We start from the raw sequence: 19,103 nt of genomic DNA on the forward strand, positions 1-19,103 counted from the left end.
AAGATCAAGGGCGGCACGAGGACGTCGGTACACGCCAGTCGTCCATTGTTTTCTACCGTATTCCGTGTTTTGCTGACCATCATAGTATTTTCCAACTCGTCCAATTGGCTACTTAGGAAGTCTTGTATCCTACGGGAAACTACATAATGATTTATGTTCGAAGAGCACACCATATAGCTTTCTACATATTACACAGTGAAAAACGGGCTCACAGGGCAATAGGCGACAATCATACGGGCAATTACAAGTGGGGTTAATTGCATCTGTTGAGTTACGTATGTCCACCATCATGCAGAACACAAACTAGAAAAAATACTCTAAAGAAACATAACTTATCTGAATTGAAGGAGCACTTGTCGAGGGCCCTTCTGGCCTTTGCAGCTCATTCAACCTGGTCCATCAGCGCATTCCAGTCGGTCAGGTTAAATCTGGACAGTCGCGCCTTCCACTCCTCTAACGTGTGTGTGTAGGTGTCGTTTCTGTGTTTGTCAGGTGTTGGGGTGCTTTCAGCTGTCCCTAGTGTCCCTAGGCGCAACATCCTCTGGTATTCTTCCTCGTAATATGGGAGGACAGTTGGCCTGAGATTCCGTGACAATGGTACTATCATTCCCTATTCATTCAGTCGTATGGAGACCAACGCGATAGCTGTGGTTTCCACCTCCGTCACTGTGGACTTTCTTGTGGACACTGTGGATAGCGCATTTACCGTTTCCCCATATTTCGCACCACCGCCAGAAAGGTATTGCGGTCATGGCGTATCCTTTGAGAATTGCTTGGCCGCTACTAGTGACATCCACATAGTAGGCGCCCTCCCTGTGCAGATTGTGCAGCATTGCTCGGAGCCACGCTGCTTGAGCCTTACATCTCCCCTCGTGGCGCTCTGGATGAATTGAGCTGCGGCAAAGGAGCCACCTATAAATGGTCCCTGTCCGACAGATCAAGTTCCTCGACCTCCTTGCCCACGTGCTGTGGGTAGGGTAGAATGCCAATCCTCTTTATATGTATCTGGTTCTCTTGTAATATCCCATTCTCTCGAGTATTTCTCGTTGTGTTATAGTAGTCGCCTCAGATTGTTCCCTGCAGGTATTGCTAATTTTAGATGCGAAGCAGTTTTTGCGCTGGGCTTTGTCCGTAGTTCTATTGGTGACCATCCACTTTCTAAAACCTACAATAGCCATATGTAACATATTTATCGCGCGCTCACCCCAAGGAGAAGTCTTCTTCGTCTTGTTCTTCGACCGCCTTGATGATGATACGCGCAGAGCGCGCGCTCGCGCCAAGGAGAAGTCTTCTTCGTCTTGTTCATCGACCGCCTTCATGATGATAAGTGCAGAGCCCTTTGGGGCCCCGGGCTGCCGTATGCTGTCCTCCCTTGGCTTAACGCAGAAAAAACCGCGTGTGCTGGCATGCGCCAGCGCGTTCGAACCTGTGTAAAGGGCTGGGTAAGACGCTGTGGCCTCTCCCCCTTACATTCTCTACGCAATGATGGGATGGCGTCGGCAAACGAGATTCTGCATACGCGTGACGAACCTGCGTGGCGTGCTCCAGCAATAGTTCGGGACGAGTAACAGCGACAGCAACTGCAGCGAATTCATGGTGTGCTCCACATCGGGCAAGGTGCCCGTGATGAACGGAACTTTAAGTCGACCCATGCGCTCCTTCGCACCCCCACATGGTTCCCTTTAGTGGGAGATGGTGAATTTTTTTCTCCTGAGTACTCTGGGAAAACTGAGTGCATTTTGTAAGCGGTTCGAAATATTGTGTCCACCTGTAATTTTTCAGTTTCGTTTAACGAGTAATAAGGGAGCCAAGAGGTGAATCTGCTAATTCTTAAAACACGAACAAGAGTGAATGTGTCTGCCTCATCATTCCCTGTTTGTGGTCGGCAATTCGACGTATCATTTTCTCTACGTAGTTGATAGTGGCTCGTAGAGTCCGTATCGCATGGGTGACCCACCAATTCTGCTGTAACCAGAAGCGCAGTAACCTATGTATGTTTGGGTACAAGCTTCATGCGGTGGCCGTAAACTAAAAGCTCCGCGATTTATTTTGTCTTTTTCCGGCAACTGCGTGTTTGCAGTAGACGAATACATTCGCACGTGTCGCGTGCACATTGCAGACCGCTCTGCCGAGCAAAGGTACACATGGCGTCAGCGGCCTGTTGTAGTGTCTGTTCGTTGTTTCCATGCGAGCCTTATCAGGTCCAGAGCCTATTATTGTCTACCTATAGGGTGTAGCCTCGGCCTGGTATTTGATCAATAGGTCTACGGTGATCAAACATTGCAAAATCTGAAAGAAAAAGGATAGTATTGCTTTTTCGGGAATTCATTTATTGGGCATCACATTTTTTGAAGCGACAGTAAAGGCGAATGAATTACGCATATTACTGCTGAACGCAATGAGGACAGCGACAGGGCAGATAACACTGACTTCAAGAGCATCATTAGAAGTTTGATGGATTCAATGGGCAAGATCCGTGGCGGTCTAAACAGTCCAGCTGCTAAGGATGCTGCACAGCTACTCGAGGTTCTGGAGCTTCTTCTGGTGGTTAAGTGAGTGAATGTGTCACTGACTTTCGACGAACGCATACGTCAGACGTCTGTTATGCAGTGGAATGGTCGTGATTGACGTGGCCGTCTGTCTGATTTCAGACAGCGGGTATTTTAGTACCAGTTACCAGTGTCTGTTATCTGCGAGCCAAACATGAATTCTACATTCCATTTTCTGCGGATGTCCAGCTTTGGTCTCGCAGCGATCAATGTGCAAGCAGAGTAATGGTTTGCATATGCTGCAACCTAACGTGCGTAAAATACATTACGCTACATATTACAAATGATTACGTATGTTTGATATAAAACATAAAAGTCGCATGTCCTCAGTAATTGGAGGCTATATCCATCCAAGTGCGACGATCGACTGCTCGCACCTTAGGTCCGCGCTTCAGAATACGCATATATCTAAAGTCCCCACACTGGGATTTGGGACTTTAACGCCCATCATCCCCATTGGGGTAGCACTGTAATGAATGGCAGTGTCCGACGTTCAGTGTAATTTTGGACTAAATGTGATTGACAACGGTCGCCTACATTTATTCGAAGAACTTCTTACTGCAGCTGCCTCGACCTTACGTTTGTATCCAGAAGTAAAATGTCCCCTGCATCTTCGTCCACGGATATAGACACACGGTGGTGATCACCTTCCGACGTACGTTCACTCTAGGAGGTTCCGCCGCTTAGCCATACGCTGCATTCACCAGACACACTGCACTTTATTCAAAAATCTGTCAAAACCGTCTGTCACCGCACAATTGTACCTGCCAAAGTAGATGAGAATATTGCTACTTCCCTGAGTAACAAATAAGAGAAGTTAACATATCGATGCACCGCTCGATTTACAATGCGAGGCCCTTCGCGCTTACCGCCGCAACATAAAATGGTGATGCCGAAGGTAAAGAACTGTCAGACCTCTAAGCCTGTCGCCAAGCTCCACGACACGTTCTTCGGCATCTCGACAAGGTTGACAGGCAGCAATGGAGGACATTCTACGGATATCAGGACCCAAATCAGCCTCCCTCTAAGATCTGTCGGGTAGTACGAAGTCTGCAGTCATTTTCGTAACGAACTCAACCATTTCGTACCGTGGCTCTACATCAAGGTCGCAGTGAATTGGAGGCGGCCAAGGACTACTGTAGCCTTGTCCCGGCCACATCTAATACCGTTATTCAAACTCTCACTGCCGCTGCGGCCCCGCTTTTTAATGAGCGCCTCGCATACCTTTCCCAACCCAAGAATGGCACACTGAGATTTCACTTACCGACGCTCATCAGCACCAGGGCCGGACACAATCATGTATGTTGTACTCTGCAATCTTGGTACACAAGCACACCAGATCATGTTGTATTACTAAAACACCTCGTGGGAGTGGGAAATTGTTCCACATAATTCTAAGTCCAGTCGTATAATTGTGCTGCTTAAACCGTGAAAAATCCTGAGTGAAATGTCCTCCTAATGGCCCGTCGCGTTAGTCAGCTACGTTGGAAAAGTCATGGGAAGGATTCTGTTGTCTAGATTAGAGTGACTTAAAGAGGAATAATTATTTTCACGAATTCATGAATGGTTTTTGGAGAGGCTGATCAAACGTCGATGGTACGGTCAACTTGGTCTCCGATGTTATACGCAAGATATGCGGACGCAGATAAGTGGTGGCCCTTTTTGAGCACCTACGACAATGTCATGCATTATGAGATTCTTGATGTGTAGAGGACTGAGACATCGGCGGCTGTATGTAAGCATGGATTGTTAGTTATGTAGCGAAGAGGAATGCCCAGCGCTGCAGCCACATCGCCAGCTTGGCTCGAGGCACGAGCTGGAGCTGCCCAGCCTGTGTTTGCTGAAACGCTGCCTGCGCCTGTTACAGATCTTGCTGTCCCTGCTCGGACGCTTCCTGCCCAGTGTTTTTATTATATTTTTGGTGGAGGTTGCTGCGGTTTTCCCCGGCCCTGGAATTACGCAGTCGAAAGTTGCTTCCCGTCATGCCTGACAACGCCAACTCGACAGCCCCCACGGCTTCGCCGCCCATGGTATGTCCCGGTGCCCAACTTCTGCGCGAACCCGAGATCTTCAGCGGCACCGATGAGAAAGACGTGGAGGATTGGCTTGAATCTTACGAAAGAGCCAGCGCTACCAACAAATGGGACGATCCTATGAAGCTCGGCACCGTAATGTTTTATTTAACGGACGTCGCCAAGCTGTGGTATAAAAACCACAAGGCCGATATCCCCACTTGGACGACCTTCAAAACCAACATCGCAGCAGTTTTTGGCCGCCCTGGTGTGCGCAAACTTCGGGCAGAACAACGCCTACGAAGCCGGTCCCAGCAGGCAGGTGAAACGTTCACCAGCTACATCGAGGACGTTCTCGACCTCTGCCGCCGGGTCAACCCGACCATGGCCGAAGCGGACAAGGTGCGCCACATCATGAAGGGCATTTCCGATGGCGCCTTTCAAATGCTGCTCTCTAAGAACCCTGGCACTGTCTCTGAACTCATTGAGCTTTGCCAGAGTTTCGACGAGCTCCGAAGACAGCGTCTTCTCACGCGCCGCCAACACGTATCTGACGAAGCCATCTCGAGCGTGGCTAGCGCTCCTCACCTCGAGTCACTGTTCTCCCAGATAAAGGAGTTTGTCCGTGCTGAGGTCGCTCGTCAGCTTTCGCTGCTATCAACAGCCGGCCAACAACCATCGCCTTTGCCAGCAAACATACGCCAGGTGATAGAGGAGCAAGTTTGCGCGGCTCTGCCTTCTGCCCGCGACACTCCACCGGCGCCGACCCCTGTTGCCTGTGCCGAGGTAAATGCTCCCCTAAGCTACGCCGAAGTTGCCGCACGGTCGCCGCCTCAGTCCTTTCCGCCATTACCATCTGCCGTGCCACTGCGACCAACACCCCGCCTCGATCAGGCCATGTACCTCCAGGGTAGCGGACAATGGCGCACTTTCGACAACCGGCCAATATGCTTTGCGTGTGGGCTACCGGGCCACGTCGCTCGATATTGCCGTCGTCGAGTACGTCCCTACCACCAGACCTTCGAACCTGACCCGTATGTGTCACCGCGGCCATCGTTCTCAGCGTCTCGGAACCCCGGCCAGATGCCTTCATATACCGACCACCATCCTGCTGCCAACCGCCGCTCGCCATCGCCTCGACGCCGCTCGCTATCGCCGATGCGCCGTCGTCCCTCTACGCCAGAGCGGGAAAACTAATTGCCGCAGTTCCAGAGGCAGGAACTGCGTCACCCGCGAAAAGACCAAGGCCTCTCCCTTCACCGACGAACGTTATTGACGTGTATGTGGATGGCGTCGCTGCACTCGCCCTTGTCGATACAGGTGCAGCAGTTTCAGTTATCAGTGCCAAACTCTGCCGCTTGCTCAAAAAAGTTACGACGCCGCTGTCCAACATCTCGCTTCGTACCGCCAGCGCAGACCGCGTCACGCCGGCCGCTGCATGTTCTGCTCGCGTCGTAATTAACGATATCCTCTACGTCGTCGAATTTTTAGTCCTGCATTCTTGTTCACATGACGTCATTTTGGGTTGGGACTTTCTATCCGCTAATAAAGCCGTCATTGACTGTTCTCGCGCGGAAGTGGCATTTGAAGCGCTTTGCGATGCTCCGTTATTTGACGCTCGTGAAGCCGAGGACAAGCTATTTCTTGCCGAAGACGTTACGATACCGCCGCAATCCTTTGCCCTTGCCACGGTGTCCTGCAATAGTATCGCCGAGTCAAGCGCACTTTTTACGCCATCTCCTATCTTCGTCCGCCGCAAATGTTCACCGCTGCCTTTTGCCCTTTTGGAAATCCGTGGGGGGTCAGCACACTGCTTGTCTCCAACCTTTTGTCATGGCCTCTAACACTGCTTCGCGGTGAGTGCGTCGGACGTGTCCACGGTGTCGACCCTTCGACCATCACTGACATGCCAACTGCTTCCACCGCCGAACACGAAGTCGACGGAGTCACCTGTGACTCCTCGCAGCAGACGCCTACGCCTGATGTCCTGAGCAGCTCCGTTGCCGACACGTTGACTGTTCCTCAATACGCCCAGCTCCTACATCTCCTCGACAGATTCCGTTCGTCCTTTGACTGCCAGCATGCTCCCCTCGGTCGTACGTCAGCTGTGAGTCACCGCATAGACACGGGTACCAGCGCAATACTGCGACAAAGACCGTATCGTGTGTCTACGACAGAGCGCCAAGTAATCGACGACCAAGTAGTTGACATGCTGAAGCGTGGCGCCATCCAGCATCTCCAGTTGTCCTCGTTAAGAAGAAGGATGGGTCGATTCGCTTCTGCGTTGATTACCGCCGTCTCAACAAAATCACTCGAAAAGACGTTTATCCCTTACCGAGAATTGACGATGCCCTTGACTGCCTTCAAGGCGCGGAGTTCTTTTCTTCTATTGACTTACGGAGCGGCTATTGGCAAGTCCCAATGGCGCCTGACGACCAACCTAAAACGGCCTTCATCACACCCGATGGCCTTTATGAATTCCGTGTCATGCCGTTCGGTCTTTGCAACGCGCCCGCAACATTCGAGCGCATGATGGACAACATTTTGCGAGGTCTTAAGTGGAAAACATGCCTCTGCTACCTAGACGACGTCGTTGTATTTTCATCAGATTTTCCTACGCACCTCCGCAGGCTAGAGGAAGTGCTTCAGTGCCTAACTGACGCTGGCCTTCAGCTCAACCTGAAGAAATGCCGCTTTGGCGCAAGGCAATTCACCATCCTTGGCCACGTTGTATCCAAAGACGGTATTCTTCCCGACACCGCCAAGCTTCGGGCAGTTGCTGACTTTCCTAAACCTGCGACTCTCAAAGAACTTCGTAGCTTCCTTGGCCTCTGTTCCTATTTTCGCCGCTTCATCCGGGATTTTGCGTCCACCACCGCTCCCTTGAATCAGCTCCTACGGAGCGACTCGAAAAGTTACGCTTGGACGCCCGCTTGTGACTATGCCTTTCAAGAGTTGCGCCATCTGCTCACCTCTCCGCCAATCCTGCGTCATTTCGACCCTACTGCTCCGACTGAGGTCCACACCGACGCCAGCGGTGTTGGACTCGGCGCCGTTCTCGCGCAGCGCAAATCTGGATTCCAAGAGTACGTCGTCGCATACGCAAGCCGCACCCTCACTAAAGCAGAGACCAATTATTCTGTTACAGAGAAGGAATGTTTGGCCATAATTTGGGCTCTTGGTAAATTTCGACCTTATCTGTATGGCCGCCCCTTCGACGTAGTCACAGACCACCATGCGCTTTGTTGGTTATCCACGTTGAAGGACCCCTCCGGCCGATTAGCTCGCTGGGTTTTGCGGTTGCAGGATTTCGACATGCGCGTTGTCTACAGGTCGGGCCGCCGCCACACCGATGCCGACGCCCTATCACGCTCGCCTGTATCAACCGACAGCACTGCCTGCCTATCTGCCGTGGACGAAGTACTTTCGTTCCCAGCTGACTGCGACATGGCGTCGGAGCAACGCAAGGATGCCTGGATCAGCGCTCTGCTCCGATTCCTTTCCAACCCGTCGACTTTTCCTTCAGCTCCTTGAGCCTTGCGTCTTCAAGCTACTCACTTTGAGATCCGTGATGGCCTCCCCTATCGCAGGAACTACATGTCCGACGGCCGCAAGTGGTTGCTAGTGATACCTCGACATCTTCGGGCTCAAATATGTTCAGCCTTTCACGCTGATCCACAGTGTGCACATGCGGGCGTCTTCAAAACATACGCCCGACTTTCCTCGAGGTTCTATTGGCGAGGCATGTACACCTTTGTGCGCAAGTACATTCGGTCATGCCCACAGTGCCAACGACGCAAAGCTCCTACTCCGCACGTCTCTGGTACGCTCCAGCCAATACCGTGCCCGGCCAGGCCCTTCGACCGCATTGGCATTGACTTGTATGGACCTCTTCCCTTCACGGCTTGCGGAAACCGCTGGGTAGTCGTCGCCGTCGACCACTTGACGCGATACGCAGAAACAGCCGCTCTACCTGCTGCCACAACCCGTGACGTAGCATCTTTCCTCCTGCGGAACTTCATTCTCCGTCACGGCGCACCCCGCGAACTTCTGAGCGACAGAGGACGTGTATTCCTTTCCGAGGTTGTAAACGCACTCCTTACCGAATGCCATATCGTTCATCGCACTACTACTGCCTACCATCCTCAAACCAATGGCTTGACAGAAAGATTCAACCGCACCCTCGGAGACATGATCTCTAAATACGTTGCCTCTGATCACTCTGACTGGGACCTAATTTTGCCCTTCGTGACGTACGCTTACAACACGGCTCCACAGGCGACTACAGGCTTTTCACCATTTTTCCTCTTATATGGCCGCGAACCTTCTACCACCCTCGACACCATTCTGCCATACCGACCCGATTCATCCGAACCTACGCCCATCTCTCAAGTTGCCCGCTGCGCCGAGGAGTGCGGTCAGCTCGCCCGCTCGTTTACAACAGTAGACCAATGGAAACAGAAATCTCGTCGTGCCGATGACCACCCGTACCCTGATCCTCACTTTCTTCCCGAATCCCTTGTGTGGCTTTGGGTTCCAGCTGTCCCTACTGGCCTCTCCTCCAAGCTTGCTTCGAAATATCAGGGACTCTACCGTGTCGTTGCGCAGACGTCACCTGTAAACTACATCGTCGAACCGGTTACACCGGCTACAGACCAACGCTTTCGTGGTCGTGAAACCGTCCACGTACAACGCCTGAAGCCCTACTACGATCCGCTTGTACTGTGTTCACCGTGAGTCGCCAGGATGGCTCCTTTTTCGACGGGGGACGATTGTAGCGAAGAGGAATGCCCAGCGCTGCAGCCACATCGCCAGCTTGGCTCGAGGCACGAGCTGGAGCTGCCCAGCCTGTGTTTGCTGAAACGCTGCCTGCGCCTGTTACAGATCTTGCTGTCCCTGCTCGGACGCTTCCTGCCCAGTGTTTTTATTATAGTTAACTTAGCGGCCCTACCTTGTGTAAGCAGACAAGCGGTGGAGATACCGATCATTATGATATTCTCAGTGGGGTTCCGTAAGGGGATGTTCTCAGTCCGACCATTTCAACATCACGTTCATTGGACTTGTTGCTGAACTTCCTGACACGGTGAAGGTTAGCACATATGCGGACGACATATCCATATGGGCGCCTGGAGCTGCCCCTCCCCACTTGCGAGCTCCACTGCAAGCTGCAGTGACCATCACATCGAGGTACCGACGACGTTAAGGTCACGCACTCTCAACTAAAATAAACGCATAGCTATTGTGTCAATATTCCATTGATGAATCTGCTGTACCAGCGTCCTTTCGATCACTTCAATTGCCACGCGGTGTCATTTGCGGTGCATGATATGCCGCGGATGACAAATGAGAACGGGTTTGGCTTAACTGTAAACAGAGTTGGTGAAAATCTAACCTTTATTCATTATGGTATGATCACGCTTGAATAGGTGGTTCCTTTTCTCGTTATTCATCCCCACTGTCCAATCTGGGAGCTGACAGCTAGAGCGAAGGGGAGTTTCCACAATTCCTTTGTTATCTGTGATAAAGTAACTTGTCATAGTCTTCGTAGTACTCCCCAGTTTTTCAGGAAGGTTTCGCACTTACCACGTCCCAATACAAAGTCCTGAAAACAAAGTATGCGTTACGAAGCCTCTGGCCGACATCCCCTCCGTTAAAGCTGGTCATTGTCGTGAACAGGCCCAAACCGCCTACGGCATTTCCATTGAAGTCGCCATGTAACAATAGGGGCTCGCAACTTTAACATATATACATGGCTTCCAAGGTTGACTACTGCCAATATCGCCTGGCTGGTGCTAGTCGCAGCATTCGGTGTCTGGCTTCTTCCTCGCGTGAAGCGAAGAGAGTGTAAGTCAATGGACTAACTACGAAGACGGCGGGTAGCCTCTACGAAAAATGGCCGCTTGCGAAAGATTTCTTGGACGCAAAAACGTTATTATTCTTTTCACCTAAAAAGCACATCGTTTTGGGACTGCTAATAACCTGTAGCTAGAAACTGTCTGTTGAATGTATCGCAGTTTGTTGTTAACTTGAGAATTACTGCTAGATTTTAAGCACTTTTTTTACAAATAAACAATTCTGTGGTGGTATGCGGTTCTGCGTAGACGTAATGTTCACGCAATACTTTTTTCAGCCTGGGCCCTCCTTAAGTCCTAGAGTTCTAACTTGGGCAAGTATTGTATTTTGATTCAGACTATATCACCTTTGATGCTACTATAAAATGTATACCACTGTGCAGTGCAGACCGCACTCACAACATGACAGCAAATTACGATGTACTAGCAGTGCATGATATGTTGCATCTGGCCAGTTCGCTATAGGTCCAATAAAAAAAGCACGACTAAAACAGCGGCCAACGAACACCGCAGAATTTAATGCAGCAAAATAATTACCCAAGGACCTCTATTCGCCTTTTTGGTCGGTTTCACGATTGCGATAGCAGGAGCACGTTTTGTACCCCAAGAAACATCCGGTCACTCCAATTATCATTCTCTGACGCCGAGGCAGAAAGCGTGTTTTTTAAGTTGTGCCAGAGTAAGGAAAGACTCATTTTCCGCTTGCAGCTAAAGGGAAGGCGTTTAAACTCTTATAATCTTGTGTGTCTAACTTAGAAGAATTTTTATTAAAATATCTCGCCAGCCACAAGGAGAAAAGTGTTGAAAATGCGCGGGCTATTCGCAAAGGCTTTTGTTCCCCAACACAGACGAGCGATGATCGGAACAATTTCTTATAGAAAAGTCGGCGAAAAGCCACGCGGCTATCGGTCAAATGTGCACATTCATTTAACAAAATCTAACAAAAATGTCCTTTTCCAATATTGAAGGTTAATAAAGAAACACTGAGGCAATGTCAGGCATCTAACGGAAAAAAATGTCTTGTGTAACTTTCGGGCGGTTCTGTCACTTCTTTTCAGTACAGCAGTCTGTTTAAATCAAGCAGGCCACTTGAAATCGTGACTGCGTTGTGCTAAATGTGAACGAGTTCTGGGTGGCCCAGATAGCTCATGGAGCATAAGGCTTTTAGCAATAGAGCAGCCTGGTTGGCGTTTACTGCGTGCGCAGTTGTTTCATTGTTTCCATGTGACCGTCACGCGCGTACCGACACCCGGCGCCGTTACCGCCAGCGTGCATCAAGCTTCCTTTAGGACTTTCAGATCAGACAGCGCGGAAGCACCAACGATAGCACTGGTGCGTTATTCCTGTCACGCATATGCAATAGATCGCCAGTGGTCAGCGTTATTTTCCAGATGGCCAATGAGTGTTATTTGCTCGAGTATAAAATATTCATCTTGAGAATCACAAGACCAACCACATAATAAATAAATCCTAAGGTTGGCATCATTGCATCATCACTGTCACAACAGTGCAACATCTCAGGGGTCCGGTTCTCTTTTATTTTTCGGGCATACCCTTCAAGCCACGAACCGAGCCCATTCCCCAAATCTGATAAACGCACCATACCGCACGCCAACAGCGAGATCTTTGCAGCCAGAGCACGCCAACATACCCAATACGACAACAGCCACGATGTCGGCAGCTGTATTCGCTACTACATTCGTGAAGCAGCAGCCGTCTTTCTGTGGATCCTCGCGCGGAGTCACAGAGAGCTGGCCAGAAGTATGCCACTGGGTCGTGATTTTCAACCAGTGGGACTGCGGCGAGGAGTTGCGTCGCCTCTATTATTTCTGCTGTGAAGACTACGTGAGGACCTTGATCTGCAGCTCAGAGTCCTTGCTGCCGGACACCGCGTTCGAAGAACTACCTCGGTGTCTTGTACGTGACGCTAAATCAAAAGCCGCATGGAAAGCCGGTTGGTTGCTCTTTGTCTCTGTAACGAAGGTTGTCTAGCACCACAGTCTACCACAAGCGAAAGATCTTCGCTTAGCCATCGTCATTTGGTAATTCGTCATGAAGCAGTAGAAAATGAGTACATCTTGGGAAGCCAATACAGCTTTCTCAGCCCAATGAAATTTATTAAGGCTGTCAGGAATCGGCACACCAAGAACATCGATGAACAGGCCGAGTTGTCCGGTGAGCGTAGTAATCGCATGAAACTGCTATAGGGACGTCATCCTCAGCATGGTACTCATAATCATACACGGCGCAGTCATCGACTTAAGATACAATTCGACAACGCTGTCGACGGAGATAAAGTTTAGTTGGATTTGTACCTCGATTACCATGTCTCGAATATTACCATGTCTTGAATCAGCGCATCGCAGGTAACCAAGGAACTCTCCAATAACTCGTGCCCCTAACTCCTCTCAATATAGGGCCCTGAAAACCTCCTATAAGCACGCGGTGAATAGCAATGGGGAGCTCGTGTGCACCTGCCTTACACCCTTCCTTACTGAAATTTTGCCGGTTCTCGTCCGATCACCGAAGCTAAGTAGCATTGGGCTCGGTCAGTACTTGGGGGGATACCACCTGGGAACACCGAGTGCTGATGGCACATTCGTTTTATTGATCATGCGAGAGTGAATACTGAAATATTGTCCTCAGCCAGACCATCGATACACGCGTCTGCGGGAAATAGATCCCGAAATGACTTTCTGCCTCCCGGCTACAATGAACAGAGGCAACGCCAGTTTGCTGCATGGAATTTGTCTGGGAGTTGCATTCACTCATGCACACCTCATCCGCCGTGGGGACGGCCCGAACTGTGAACGATGCAAAGTGCATGAAACAGCACATCTACTTTGTGACTGCCCACTTTACGTGTCGGAACGTAATACGCTTGCTTTAACGTTGGCAGGAATCGGTGTGGCAACGCCAAGTGAGACTGGTATTTTGTCAGCTATGTGCGACCAAGGTCACCAACTGCTATCAGGGCTGTGATAGTTTTTTTAAGTGCTCAGAACTGGACACAAGACTATAGTGAAACCATTATGTCACGTGGTTTTTTATATACGCATATCTCTTTTCTATGCGCATCATCACCCCTCATCACTTCTTTTTCCCCTTTTCTCTTTTTCCCTCTGCAGAGTAGCAGGCTAGAGCGTATTAGCTCACGCCGACCTCTCTGCCTTCAAATAAAATTCTCTCTCTCTCGCTTTTGTAGCTTTATTTATAAAGAAGCACGGTGGCTGTGGAGCCGCGGTACATTTCTTGGAGTATGTTTATATATGTTTCAAAGACGCCCAGATTACACAGTGCCTGCATTACTGCTGATATCTCGACCGAATGAAATGCCTTCACCAAATATATGAAGGTTATATATAGGGGTAGGTTATATTCCGCGCATTTCTCTCTCACCTGACTGATTGTGACTGATTGTGGGAATGTGGTCTATTGTCGAGCAGTCCTCGGTCCTTTGGTTGATTAAATTCTAATGTCGCAACTCTATTAGCTGCTATCTTTGCAAACAGCTCGTAGACAACGGGCATTTAGCTGATCGACCTGTAACTTTTAAAGTCCTTGACGTCCCCTTTCTTATGGATTAGGATCGTATTAGCATACTTTCGTGATTCTGGTATGATTCTAACATAACCTATCCACTGTCTTTCAACAGATCTGATGTTACCTGATCCGCACCAGCGGCTTTGCCTGTTTACATTCCCTCAAAGGCTTTCTTTACCTCACATGGCGTTAGTGGTGGGATCTCCCCTTCCTCTGAGCTTCTTACTGCTACCTCTGACATTATCGTCCTTGTTGTTCAGGTTACTGTACATATCTCTGTAAAACTTGTCAGCTACTTTAACTATCCTATCCACACTGTTAGTGAGTGTGCCTTTATTGTCCCTTAGTACCTACGTCTGGTTTTTGCCTGCGCCCAGCTTTATCTTTACCGCTTTGATGCTGCGCCCGCTCTTTAGAGCATGTTGAATTATCTCCACGTTATATCTTCGGATGTCGGCTACTTTGCCGTATTGATTAACTTCAAACTAATTTGAAGCTACCTTCAACGTGAACCAAAGCATTTCCACTTTCGAAAACCGAGAGTTTTGAAACCCTCTGCAGCAACACAAGTCATGAAGGGACCAAGAAGCTGCACTTTCCAAGCACCGCACTTTAGAACAAAAATGCTCGTCCACTCCGTCAGAGCTGCTATCGTGTTTCAATGCAAAACTAAGAAGCTAAACAGCGAACATTGATAAAGCGACAACATCCCAGTAAAGAAGGGTGTAAGGCGGGGACACACGACCGCCCTAATGCTCCTCACCACATGCTTACAGGGGGTATTCAGGGTCCTAGATGGGGAAGACTTAGGGATACAAGGTAATGGAGAGGATCTTAGTAAAGAGCGCTTGGCTGATGACAGTGTCTTGACGAGCAACTCTTGAACGAATTGGAACCTATGATTTCTGAATTGGATAAGGAACGCAGAATGGCGGGTCTGCAAATTAATATGCAGAAAAATATAGGATTGTTCAACAGTCTCCGAAGAAAACTGCTTTTCCATAGCTAGCGACAAACTGGAATTTGTAAAGGAATTCGTCTGCTTAGGATAGGTAGTAACCACGGAACCGAACTATGAGTCTAAAGTAACTAGATCGATAAGGATGGAATGGAGCACATGCAGCAGGCATCATCAAATTATGAATGGCAGTTTACCGCTATCACTCAAGAGGAAGGTATATAACAGCTGCATCTTACCGGTACTTACCCACGGAGCGGAAACTTGGAGGCGTACAAAGAGGGTTCAACTTAAGATGAGGACGACATAGCGATAATGCAAATGAAAATGAAAAGTGTAAGCTTAAGGGACAGAAAGGGAGAAATGTGTCAAGGAACAAACGGGTGTCAAGGACATCTTATTCGAAATCAAGAAGAATAAATGAACATGGGCAGGCCATGTAGCGCGTAGGCAAGGTAACCGCTGGTCATTAAGAGTAACCGACTAGATTCCAAGAGAAGGAAAACGCCTGAGGTGGAAACGGAATGTTAGGTTGGTAGATGATATCAAGACGTCTGCGGGCATAACGTGGCAGCCGCAACCACAGGACCGGGTTATTGGCGGAACTTGAGAGAGGCATTTGCTTTGCAGTCGACGTAATCAGGCTGACGATGGTGAAGCGAACATTCCACGAAATGCTACGGGACGGCATCATAGAGCCATGAAAAAGCCAGTCGTCATCATCAGTAGCCTTTGTGGCGATGAAAGGTGGAAGAATGTGTTTCTGTGCCGATACCCATCACCAATACAATATCACTCAATGCGCATATCCGCTACCACCAAAAGAGGAGCCAGTGGATCGGCTATGCAGCGCAGAATAATTTTCGTCAATTGGACGCAAGACTTTTTATTGTCAAAATGGAACCGACGAGACAGGCCGACGGAAGAGTGCTTTGATAACAAAGTAAGGCGTGTTGGAGTTCGAGAATATGCCATTCGTTCGTCGCTCGGCACTTGCGACGTTCCAACTCTTTAGACACAGCACTGGCATGCCTGAAGTTGCATATTTATCTTGTCTACTTAGAGGACGTCGTCTTCGGCACAAGCTTTGACGCACACTTTCGCTCCCTTACAAAATGGCTTTGCGCAATAGGATCATCTGGACTCAGACTGAAGCCAAAAAAGTGTCGATTTGAGCAAAAAATCACCGTCATATCCACGAAGTGAATCATGTTAGAGGAGCTTGCTCAGAGATGATCGGGTAACCAGCGAATCCTCCGTAGACATTCATCTACCATCATATATAGTCGTGACAACGTTGTTATATATACTATAGCCCCTCTCCGCGTCGGCCTCTCGGGCTTTCACCGCAGGGTCTTGGCGGAGAGCCCGCCGCGCAGCAGCATGAACTGCCTTAGCTGGGGTGTTCATGCTGCGGAGCGACAACGAAGAGTGTTCACTGAGTGACCTCCCGGCGAAGTGAAAGGAAGCGCGCAATACGCGAGCGCCAAACGAAAGGCGCGACCCTCAAGCGTTCCCCTTGTTAACTAGCGCAGTAAATTTGAAAGTTCTGCGAGTTGGTGATAGTTTATGTTTACGTGGTAAGCAGCGCAGTTAGACAAGGCTCGACAAGGAAAGAATAAAGACAGGACGACCTCTATAGCACGTAAAACACGTTTTCAATAATTTTCTTCGTCTAATATGGCCCAGGTTGGGGTGTTTTTCATTGAAATATTACATTCAGTGAAATGTAATCTTTTGTATTATGTAATTGCCCGGAAGTTTTACTGTAGCCAAAAAATATTTTTAGACGTATATGTCGTGAAATGGCGTGTGCAGTGCGACAAAGTTGCAAAGTGCACTTTCGCAGATGTTTAGTCGTAAATTTAACATTGAGGTGTGCCTAGAAAATTTATGCTAAGTAGTTCATTTAGTAGCAATATTAGTTGTCTACTGACTCAGAAAGGTTATCAAAATACTTTGTGTTTTAAGTAAGAGAAAAATCACATCTCCCGCTAAAGGGGACTATGTGGCGATGCGAAGCAGCGTTTCGGCATGTAGAGCCCGCGTTTCCGTGGGGGAGTAGAGAGGGGAAAGCGGGGGGGAAGGGAGTAAGGAAAGATTGAGAGGGGGAGGAGAAAGTGCAGGGGAAAGTGGAGGGGAAAGAGAGAGAGAAGGTGTGTGCAGAGGGCTTGCACATGCGCAGTAAAGGTGGTCACGCCGCACACCACCACCGGATTGAACTCTAGCATGCTAAAGATGCTTCACATCTAAAATATTTTTGAAGTAGTCTTTTGCCGGTGTCTGTTCTTGCGTGTTGTTGTCTAGCTGTACGATGGCGAAGCTCACGTCCACTTAGGCTGGACTTGCCGCTGGACGCGTTCTTGCGAAGACAAAACGTGAGGAGAACAGACGCCGGCAGAACACAAGTTGAAAACTATTTTAGGAGCCTGCTCCTTATGCTCGGGCCTTGTCCATCGCCGTAGCAGCTAGTTCTCATGGCTCCCGCTAGCTTCGCGTAACAGAGGTAAAGTGCACCCATTTCAGCGCACGCTCGCGCGAAAGAGAAGTCGTCTTGTTTTTCGAGCGCCTTGATGATGTTAATAACGCAGGCAAAACCACATATCACATAGCGAACTGTAGCATGCGTCACTCCGACGCGTGCTCTAGTTTGATAGGAGACCGCTAGAGGGCCACAACTGCGCTCTTCTTCTCTCTTTCGACAGTCGTCAGTCACTGTGCTTTGATACTGAGGGCTCGTAAGGCAGCAGCATACCGGGCTCGCCGCCAAAACCCTGCAGTGAGAGCTCGCGAGGCAGAAGAAAGATGTCAGCGTCGCGCGGACCCCGAGATACAAGCCCGCGAAGCCGAAGCAGCGCGCAAGCTGCGGCAAGAGAACCTCGAAGAGGTACGGCCGCGGGGTGCAGCTGCCAAGCGCCGAAAGCGGTCGCTACCTGAATTTGGTGGCGCCGACGCGCGCTTCAAGCGCGATTTCCACGACCACACGTTCGGCCACTGCTGCAAAGTCTGCGACCGCTTGTGGTTCGACAATAAACTGACCACAATCGCTACTATAACAACGTGTCACGACTTTATATGAGAGTAGAGGAATTGTACGGAGCATTCACGGTATACCTTGTTATCTCCGAGCAAGCTCCTCTGGCATCATTCACTTTGTGGATATGGTGGGATTTTTTGCTGACTTAAAACACAAATCATTTGATAAAACTTTCTCAGTCATTAGACAACTAATATTGCTAATAAATGCAATATTTAGCCTAAATTTGCTAGGACCACCTGAATGTCAAATTTACGACTTAACATGTGCAAAAATGAGCTTTGTTGCGACTTTGTCGCCAGCTGCACACACCATTTCACGACATGCACGTTTCAAACTATTTTTTGGCTGCAGTAAAACTTCCTGACGATCACTTGATGCTAAATATTGCATTTCACTAAATGTCGCCTTTCTATGAAAAAATCCCCAATACGGGCCATATTGTCCATATTTAAGGCCGCATCAAAAACGTAGACCTTTACGCATAAAAGCGTAAACGTTTGCGAAACTTAGTTGAAGTAAAAAGCCTACGATTGTTCTCTGGGAAAATTTTGTCCTAGCCTGATTTAGAAAGAAGCGATTTTTTGAAAACGTATTTTACAAGTCATAGTTTCGGGCTTTCCGATAAACTTTACATGCGGTTTGCGGCACTGAAAAAAAAATTGTGCCCAGATATATTTTGGCGGTAGATTTCTTGCTTTGGATAGCCATTGACATTTTTCATTCAAATCGGAGATGGTCGAGCGCCAAGGCTGGGACAGCTGGCGGGGAATGACCCTATTATTATTTTCAGATTGTTTATAGGTCTTGCAAATAGAGATATATTAACTTCTGATTATTTGCGTGCGTGCATTTTTTAATACAGCGCTATACTATTTTTTCCCGGGCCCGCCACATGCTTTGGAGCGGCAGTTGCTGATCCAAAAGGGGAAACGTTTTATCGTAATGCAAGCTACGTGACGTGCGGTGTTCTATCTGGTATGCGTCTTCCTGGTATGCAGTGGAAACCGGAGTCACAACACGAGAGCAGAGAAAGACCATGAAAATACCAATATCTTATTTAATATATCTGGACAATTGCGCATAGACATGTACCCTTGTGCAGCAGGAATAAAATAGCACGAAAGAGCACCACATACTTTATTGCGGCAA

This window comes from Rhipicephalus sanguineus, chromosome 11 (assembly GCF_013339695.2).
Source record: "Rhipicephalus sanguineus isolate Rsan-2018 chromosome 11, BIME_Rsan_1.4, whole genome shotgun sequence".
Classification (NCBI taxonomy): domain Eukaryota; kingdom Metazoa; phylum Arthropoda; class Arachnida; order Ixodida; family Ixodidae; genus Rhipicephalus; species Rhipicephalus sanguineus.